Here is a 10,010-nt window from a genome sequence, read left to right on the forward strand (position 1 = left end):
AGGTCATCATCAGGGCTATAGAACAAAAGAGATAACAACAACATTTAGAGAAACATACAATTGAAAAGGAATAGTATACAAACAAATTTAGAATTTTACAAAATATTGAATTAAATCATAAATGATAAAAAATTTACATAGAGTACAAAATTTTAATTGATTGATAATCTAAAGCTATAATATTTATTATAGCTAATATTATAATATAATATTTATTATAACTAATATTATAATGTAATATTTATTATAGCTATAATATTTTATTCATGTTTAAAAGCACTTCAGATTATAGAATAAAATTAACTATTGCTTTTAATTGGTACCATAATTTTTGAAGAGGGTAGGTTCTACAGAATTAATTCCATTGGAAAATGGTATTAAAGAGGGCCGAAAATGGTATTTTGTCTCTGAATGTCGAGTTTGATAAATTATACATTACACATTATGCTGTTTAATGGTTTCTTTTTTTTTGTAAGCCCCACGGGTGCGAGGGTTTGAGGTCAAGATGGACAAAGACGGGTTGAGAGAAAGCTCTTTTAGTGCATTGGGAATGCATTTGAAGAGGGGGCTGAGGAAATTAGATATTTTGGATAAGACTATTGGACAGTCTTAGGTATTTGTAATGAAGTATGTTGTACTATGCGTCCGATCATGCTGCTCTGAAACTGTTGGAGCTTCTTGGCTGTTGTTGGTGCTATATTGATCAACAAGCGTGCTCCATTAAATAGGGCTAGCCTGAGCACACTTTTATAAATCATTAATTTGAGGCGGAGAGAAAGATTAGGAGAAGTTAAGAGGTGATTAAGCCTGTAAGACTTAGTCCTAACCTACTTAATTTTCTTGATGCAGTGGCGAGCTAGCGTCAGGTAACTACCAAGAGTGACCCCTAGATAAATGACGCTCCTTGCTGGTCTATTCTCGTGACCTACTACCTCATAGACTTCAGGTAGAGGGCGCTTATTTTTCTGAAAGGAGAAAATAATACAGTCAGTCTTCTTGGGATTAACTGTAATATCTGGTCTCTCCAGTTTCTCAGTGATATCGGTAGAAGCCTTGTTCGAATAGACAAATGTTTTTGGCAGATAATAGTTACTAAAGTTAATTGGAAGTGTAAGAATTCGACAATATACTTATTTGTTTTGTTTTTTCCTTTATTGTGTTTAACTTCTGCATAATCCCCTAGTCTCTAACCTTGCATCCTCTACCATTCCTGACAATCCTCTGAGGCGCCTGAAAAGAAGATGGCCACGAGACCAGCTAATGTAAAATGCCATTAGAGTGCTACCAATGGGTAGTTGCTCTACACGCCTGTAACACTCCATTTTAACTAAGATCATATTTACTAAATGTATTATGTAATATACAGTTGTAAATTTCAATAAAGATAATAAAAAAAAAAGAAAAAAAACTTCTACATAATATCATATCGATATGAAGCTGAAGATCTTGGCCATATTTTAATGCAATAAGAAAGCTGTCTCAAACAACCTTCGAAAATTAATAGACATTGTGTAATAATATGAGTCAATCTTGGAGTGCACACAGATTCTACGTTTTAAGTGGAGTACAATTTTCCTGACACTCTTCAGTTGGGTATGGATTTGTTCTACTCAGAGTTGAGAAATACTAAAGATTAAACTACTTTAAAAAGTTAAAGGATCATCATAAAAAATAGGAAATAATATAAAATCAAAATTTTGCATGGATACCGTAGATAAAATAAGATAATGAAAGTGAGGTATGAAATAACTTGGGTGTCGGTATTCCGGTGAATTGGAATTCGATAATCATTCGATTAATAAGATAAAATGTAATGTTGAAAAGTTTGTTAATATTAATCTCTACAAGACAAGATCGCATCAATGGTAAAATTTTTCCCACCAGAACTAGAAATCATTAAAGATTTTGCAGATACCATCATCGTTAAGACCATGGGTGTACCGGGCAACATTTGCCCCCCCAGAATGTATGTGCCGCGACGATAAAGGGTCCAACGTCCTTTGGGTTGTCAGTGGAGGTCACCCTTTTAATATTGGTCTATCTACAAAGAAGACGATGTGAATAATGATCAATTCCTGAAAATTATCGATTGCGGGGTTGAAGTCAGGATAAAGTCTGCTACTGATAAAAATAGTATAGAAGCATCATTGACGTAAAAAAATCGACACTATCTAATAAAAACTTTGATAGCACTTTTTCTTTATTGCATTGCTAATAAAGTCCGCCGTTCAGAGCAATGAAAAATTATTTTTTCATTCGGAGCTCTATATCTTTAAAACTAGAACACCTAATAGAACATCACTTAAAGAAGATTCATTTTCTAGAATATGAGCCCTAAAAGAGTTTTTTACGTTCCGTATTTCCAGAGATATACGTTTTTAGAAAGCAACATTTCATAAAAAAATTACTGAAAATCAGTAGTTAGTGACTTTATTTTAGGAAATCTATATCTCAGGAATCATTTGACAATCATGTCTATTAGCACTCCAATTAAAGCTAGTTTAATGTGCTATAAAGTAATTTATATAGTTTATCTCCGTTGGAGTTTTACTATTTATGATATTTGCCAACATAAATGCCTAAAATGTTGATTGCTAGTTGTTTGGACAAAATCTTTGATTTAAGAAAAACTATATCTAACTATATATAAGGAACCATTAGACGTACAGATGTCTCCCAGTATTCAATTTAAAGCTAGTGAAATTATCTAGGTTTGAGTGGCAATATTCATGATACTTGCTAAAATAAATCAACATTTTTATGAAGATAAACGTCATAAACTACTTTATAGAACATTAAACTAGCTTTAATTGGAGTGCTAAATAGATATGTTTGTCAAATGATTCCTAAGATATATATTTCCAAAAATAATGTCACTTACTACTGATTTTTCAGGAAATGTTTTATAAAATGTTGCTTTCTAAAAACGTATATCTCTGGAACTACGGAACATAATAAACTCTTTTAGGGCTCATATTCTAGCAAAATTAATCTTCTTTAAGTGATTTTTTATTAGGTGTTCTAGTTTTAAAGATATAGAGCTCCGAATGAGAAAATAATTTTTCATTGATCTGACCGGCGGACTTTATTAGCAATGCAATAAAGAAAAAGTGCTATCAAAGTTTTTATTAGATAATGTCGATTTTTTTACGTCAATGATGCTTCTATACTATTTTTATCAATACCTACTGAACGTAAAGCTCTTTTATGGCTCATATTCTAGCAAATTTACTCTACTTTAAATGATGTTCTAAAAGGTTTTCTAGTATTGTAGGTATTTTTAAAGATATTATTCTAAAGCATCGAATGACAAGTTAATGTAGTTTAATGAGGTGTAGATAGTTGACCGTAGATTAATGATTCGAGAAGTTTGTCGGGAGGTGCGGTCGGCAAAGAACAACTTAAATAAACAAAACCATATTTATTTATTTTATGCCGACGTTTCGACCTGAGTTTCAGGTCTTCAACAGGGGTTGTGGCATAGAAGGTAGGCTCGCAACTTCTACGCCACAACCCCTGATAAAGACCTGAAACTCAGGTCGAAACGTCGGCATAAAATAAATAAATATGGTTTTGTTTATTTATGTTGTTCTTTGCTGACCGCACCCCCCGACAAACTTCTCCAATAATGTTGTTTAACCTATTGAAAAAGCCCCCATTTTTACAGGTAGTGATCTGACTGGCAGACTCTCGTTTCTTTATTGGTCATCCAATAAAGACTCAAAAAAAGTGTATCTAAGTGTTTACATCGGGTCCTGCTCGTGCCGTACTTCAGGAAACCCGATTGTATTTTTAAATTGTATTAAATTAGAGTGGAACAAAGGAGTGGTTGAAAATGTGAGATATTTTCTGCTCATTAATCACACTCATATTTCTTTTAATATAATTATAATTCCCTGGAGATAACTGGGGTTAGTGTGTTAGTTTGATTATTTATTTCAATAATATCATCATGGTCTCATGACTAATAGAACAGTGTCTTATCTGTGTTTGATGTATTCGCCGCCGCGGTTACGTCTTCTTCGCTCCCATCGTCCAGGTTCAGCTGTGGACCATGTATCTTCGCATGGTCTGTGATAGACGTGTTGCTGGAACGATGGCTGGCCAGCATGGCCTCGACTCTGGCGTGATGGTAGGGGCAGGCCAGGTCCTATCTTGCATGGTGCATAGGCTGGGACGGCATTGCAGTCGCGGCGTCTTCGGGGCCTTCCGGTGTCTGTGGCCAGTGGGGGCATCAGAAAATGAGACCTCCGACGCCGACTTTATATAAACACCAAAAAGAACAGAAAAATTCGGGTTACTTAAACCCGACACAAAGATTTCATCAGATAATTTCGATTTTTATGCTCGGGGTCTCTGACTAAGAGAGAAACTTTTTTTGAGGATTGTAATACAGTGGCAAAATATAGGTGTGACCCGTTTTAGATCAATGCAATGGTCTAATAAAGTTATGTTTAGTATGAAGTATTTAACTAACTCCGGCAGGACAAACTTTAGAGAAATATATGGTAAGGGGATTGTCTTATTGAATGATAAAGAAATATAGTAGTTATTTTGTTTTAAAAAATACTTGGATTAATTGCATATTAAGGTGATAAGTTATATGTTGTTTGGTGCGCGCAGCGGATGTTTTTGTATTGAAGGAACAGTATGCTGCAACAATTAGCAACTCCACATTATCGAGCAGGCACTCGTAATATTTCAAGTTCCTTCTTCTTTCATCAATTTAAATGATAACAATAACACAATAATTGTTGTAATAACTCATGCTAAAATGCTCTTCAGTTTAATTTTTGTTGTACTCATGAACTACTTAAGTTTGAAGTACGGTCTGGTTTAAAACGAGGCTATTCTCTACCACTTGGTGTTTGGGTATGCTGAAGATTTGGTATTATTAGGTGAGGACAAGGAAACTCTAAAACTAAATATAGTTACGTTGATTAACTCTAGTAAGGAACTAGGTCTCGAAATAAATATAGATAAAACGAAATGTATGATTACCAGTACAAACGGGAGAAATCTCAGTGATGTAAATATAGTAGTAGAAAAACATTGGAACAGGTAGTCAGGTTTAAGTATTGAGCTTCTATGGTAACTTGAAAAAAAAAAAGAAATAGATGAGGAAATAAACGCAAGATTAAAGGTGGAAAATTATTATTTATCAATTTCGAAATCACTTAGCTCACGGATTCTTTCCAAAACCTTAAAAATTATAATTTACATGATTATTATTTTTCCTACTGTTACTTACGAATGAGAAACGTGGCCTCTTACACTAAGGGAAGAATAGCGCCTTAAGGTTTTGGAAAATGAATTATTACGTAAAATATTTGGACTGAAAAGTATATGTTGACCGGAGAATTGAGAAGACTACACAACGGTGAACTGCACCCGGTACAAATAATTCATGTTACGGAACTACTGTGAATTAGATGAATGCAAATTAGATCGGTATCGAACCTTCGGGATCGCTTGGGCTTTATTAGGATTATTATAATAGTATATAATATATATAAATATAGTATATAGGCGCCTGATATATAAAATCTATCTGATAGAACTTACATCTGAAAATAATTTTAAAAATTAGTTTCTATCACACTTAATACGCATTTCTAGCTTGTTTTAAAATACATGATAATTAGGTGATTAATTAAATTAATTAAAGAATTAGGTATTTTATTTTTGTTTTTCAGCTATAACTTCTAAACGCAACAATTGTGTAATAAGAAATTAAACAGCACTAAATTATGCATCGAATGAGCACTATAAAGTAACAATTTGGTCAAGTGGTAAGTAGAGAACGATTGGTGGTATCGGCATCCAACCTTTGGGTTCGCTAATCCTTTATTATATTTTATATAGAAATACACAGGGAAAGGATACTTTCCGAACAAATTGATTTTCAGAAAATAAAATATATATATATATATATATATATATATATATATATATAGTGATGAAGCTATACTCAAACATGTACTTGATAGACATTTTTTAGTAACTATTTTAATTATTATGTTAAAGGATAAAGAAAAAAAAAACGATTCAAGTTGTGATAAGATATAAAGTGAAGAGTTACAAATCCTTGATTGTAATAACTTCCCTGCATGATCGATCGATTAAGCAACATCACAAGTGCATGTAGGTACAGTTCCAAGGGGACTGATGAAAGTTAAACATTGACTAATGGGCCGATATCATCAAGAGCGTGAGGGCTCTTTAGTTGCTGAAACCTTGGGAGGTACGCTGATGAGATTATGTAACTTTAAACATCATTAATACAAGTGACACTCATGTGTATAATATTAAATTATAAGAGATATATTATATTGATTAAATGATATTTGATTATTAGCTATGAAAATAATATCGCAAAAGATTCGAAAGCTTCACATAAAAATTAAATAATAATACTTAATAATTTAATAATTTATAATTAATTTTCCTGCAATTTTTTTTTGTGTGTTAATAATTATATTAAAAATAAAGGCTCAAAGAACCCAAAGGTTCGATGCCGATACCACCAATCGGTCTCAACGTAGATCTTTCCAGTGACGACCTTCCAAACCCAAATCTTCTAGATCAGTTTTAACGCTGTCCTCCAATCTACGTTTCGGTCTATCCCTCGGACGTTTACCCTTCGATTCTGTGATAATTAATATATTAGGGATAAGCTCGTTACTAATTCCTGCAACATTACAGAACCCATCTTATGCGCCGCAATGCTATAACCTGAATTATATTTATTCCGTTTATACATCCTTTTCCAGTCCCAATGTTTTACGTAATACTTTATTTTCAAAAACCTTAAGACGCTGTTCTTTCCTTAGTGTAAAAGGCCGCGTTTCACATTTATAAATAACAGTAGGAACGAAAATAGTTTTGTAAATTCTAAGTTTTTAGATAGAAAGCACGAGCAGTTTCAAAATTGAAAAATAACAAGCAATTCCCACCTTCATCCTCGCTTTTATTTTCTCAACTATTTCGTTTTTTCTAATTAGCGCAGAACCTAATTATTAAAACCTATCTACCCATTGAAATGTATTTTCTCCTATATCTGTATCGTTGAAAATGCTCTCGTTTCTGCTGCTAACCATATATTTTGTTTTATTCGTATTTATTTCAAGTTTTTGTGTGTTTTATATAATAAAATTTAAACATATTTCAAAATATCATAAATCCGAGTCTTCAGGTTTTTTAAAAATCCTAAATACTCACAAACGAAGCCCTACTAAATGAAGAATGTAATCTGTAACAGCTGTATCGACGGCTTAGGTCGCTGTGAGGGTATTATTGTTGAGTGGGGGTTGTTGTGTGTATACTGTGTACAACAGTGGTGCCAGAAACGAACCTTGAAGTACTCCGACCTTAATTGGATGGATAGACGATGTTTCTGAACTTTGTCGAACAGCGAAAACATTTTCAAAATGTTTTGATATGTCTCAAAAGAGACATATGAGGTAATATGTAGCAGAGATAAGTGATTTAAATATAAATAGAAGTCCCTCATGCCATACTTAATCGAATGTTTGAGCTACATCAAGGAATACACCAACTGCATATTGGCTATACTCCAGAGCTGATGAAATATAGTAAGTAACTCTATATAATTAATGGGCAGTTGAGTGAAATGATCGAAAGTGGTGGTCAAGAATGATTTGTTTTTCAGATAATTAAAAGAAAAGGTACTAGATTTCCTATTCTACTTTTGTTCTAGAATTTTTGTCAGATTTTACATGTCAATTTAATTTATTACCCAAAAACATGATCTCTCTATAACTGTATATTTGTTCCATGTTAAATAAAAAATACACTGCCCGACTTGTACCAGCCGATTCAAAAAACCCATACGCAGGCTAGCAAATGTGAGAAATATCTTTTAAAAAGACATAAGAAGACACAAAATTTGTATAAACATGATACAATTCTAATGATGATTAAAACTTTAATTTGGAAATTAATCGAAATTTTCAATCACATATTGTTTAACTACCAGATGTAATTGATTCCAAGTTTGATCATTTTTTTAAAATCTAAAGTAATCAATTACTAAAGTACTCAATCATTTTTAAGCATAATGTAATCGGCTACAGAAGCAACGGTAATAGTTGCCTATTATCAAGTGTATACTTGATTACACTACGTGTCAGTGCTGATAAAATTACTACTCAAACCCAAAAAATGTTTCTAAATTCCATTAGAACAGCGTTTGGTGGGAACATCATGGCGTGGTTACGCACTGCGCCTTCTGAAACTTTTAATTAAAATCTTAATTAGATTAGTAAACTTTTATTTTAACTAAAAAACTTAATTACTCTTTATTGTTCTATATGTGTAGTTTTGAGTGTAAGCGTAGTCGGAGCATCCTCGGACGGTGTGATTTTACTCGATTGAAGCATGAAACTTCTAAACCGAATTAAAGCAGCAATCAAGAACCGGAAAATGATATTATTTATTATATAACTTTGATATACATTTTATTATAATTGATGTCGGTTTTCTGTATATTTCAGTATAGTTTTGTGTTAATGTACTAAAAAAAGTAAAAATAAAAACAAATATTAAATATATAAATGATTGACCATATTATTACAAAATATGGTGAAGATGGTCGGGGGTACGGTCCAAAGGTTACACAAAATAGTAAAAAAATATTTATTTGCCGACGTTTAGCCCATTTAGAGCTTCATCAGGGCTCAAGATAAAAAAAAAACTAAAAATATTTTGGCATTGTAGGATAATAAGATAGTTATAATATAAAATATAAAATTAAAAGTATATATGTAAGAATATAAAAATAAATTACATAAACTATTAGATTAAAACGAACGACTTAATAACACGTAAAAATAGAAGAATAAATATCAGAGAGAGGGAAAAAAACACTAAGACGAAAATTAAGAAAGAAACTTGAGATTAAATAAAGGTTGAGAAAAAATTAATTAATATAAATAAAAAAAACTTATTAATATTATAAAATATTTGAGAGCCTAATATTTGGAATGGCCACAGTGGGATGATTATATCTTTCCCTTTATTGACACATAAAAGACTTCCATACAGTCTTGTGGTGTGACCATTCTACCATCAATAAGAGAGTTGCTAATCTTTTTAAAAGAAAATTCTATCTAGCCTATTCATCAAATGCTCATTGAATTCCATCTTTACTTCTGAGTCATGTTGGCGATTCAGCAACAAAACATTAGTTATTAATTTTACCATACAAATATTATGAATCTCTGTTTACAATTTAATTATAAAGAGCATAAAGAATGCGTACCAGAAATCATATTTATAAGGACAAATTGGTGGGTAAAAAAATTAATTATCTGGAGGTACATCATTATCTTTTATTTAGTCATCTCATACAATAATATTCTGCGGTGCTTTAGAAGTATGAAATGAAAACCTTGATTAAAGCTAATTATCGATAAGTACAGAAGCGATATAGAGAAATATAGAAGAATAAAAAAAAAACTATATCTACACACACATATGGATGACATAGATAAAAATTGTTGATAAGAATAATATAATTTTAGGATTGCAAAGGTGCATGAGTATGGGATAATTGTTCCGAAACTTGTACAAGCAAAAGATAGAATAGGTTTTATTCTGTTTGGAAATTTTTTTTCATCTCGATAATTTAAAAAATTAATATAATCAAACTTCCTAAAAAGAAAATCCAAATAAGTAGGTGGAAGTATTAAGAGTCTATGGTTACTAGTAAAACGAAATTGATCTTGAAATAAAGGAGGGAAATTCTCATGATTTTTCAATTTTGAAATTGATAAGGTGTGAGTTATGCCCAGAAGCTTTCGAAATAATAAAACTGTTAAAATGCCTACTGTTGTTAACGTTTACCAAACGTGACTTCGTACATTAAGAGAGGTACAGTGCTTTAAGGTTTATGAAAATAAAGTATTGTAAAATATCCGTATCTAGGAGGGCTGAATTAATTTAGAAGGCTGCATAACGTCGAACTTTTCTTTAATTTATTTTTTAAC

The sequence above is a fragment of the Halyomorpha halys genome, unplaced genomic scaffold (genome assembly GCF_000696795.3).
Source record: "Halyomorpha halys isolate HHAL.00 unplaced genomic scaffold, Hhal_1.1 Scaffold497.1, whole genome shotgun sequence".
NCBI classification, from domain to species: domain Eukaryota; kingdom Metazoa; phylum Arthropoda; class Insecta; order Hemiptera; family Pentatomidae; genus Halyomorpha; species Halyomorpha halys.